Consider the following 489-nt stretch of genomic DNA (forward strand, 5'->3'; position numbering starts at 1 on the left):
GTGAAATATAAAAGGAGAAAAGCAGAGGCCAAGAACAGAGCCCTGTGATACTCCATATTTCACATCAGAATATTTTAATATAGTGTTATTGTAGGAGACAAACTGTGTTCTGTCACAGGTAGGACTTTAACCAGTTCTAAAATGGAGCTCATTGGCAGTGGTGGGATTTGAACCCACGCCTCCTTAGAGACTGGAGCCTTAATCCAGCGCCTTAGACCGCTCGGCCACACTACCATCACTTATTAAGTGATACAAATTATTATGTATGTATGTATTATGTATTAAGTATTGTTCCCCAGCTTTAGCAGAAGAATCTGCCTGGTAATGTGGCCGAGTGGTCTAAGGCACTGGATTAAGGCTCCAGTCTCTGAAGAGTCATGGGTCCAAATCCCACCGCTGTCAATTAACTGCATTTAATAAGAATGTTCAGACTATGTACCTGTGCCCCAATAGCTGCCACCTTGTTATTTGCTGTATGGCTGTAGTGTT

General features: G+C 42.3%; 1 non-coding gene across 1 annotated transcript; it reads right to left on the minus strand.

Moving 5' to 3' along the window:
• Positions 1 to 152: 152 nt before the first annotated feature.
• On the minus strand, positions 153 to 234 carry trnal-aag (transfer RNA leucine (anticodon AAG)). The gene has a single exon. It is a non-coding gene; the product is annotated as a tRNA-Leu (tRNA).
• Between the last annotated feature and the right edge of the window lie 255 nt (positions 235 to 489).

Source organism: Seriola lalandi, unplaced genomic scaffold, assembly GCF_002814215.2.
Source record: "Seriola lalandi dorsalis isolate HSWRI2012SDOR001 ecotype SW California unplaced genomic scaffold, Sedor1 jcf7180001969302, whole genome shotgun sequence".
Classification (NCBI taxonomy): Eukaryota; Metazoa; Chordata; class Actinopteri; order Carangiformes; family Carangidae; genus Seriola; species Seriola lalandi.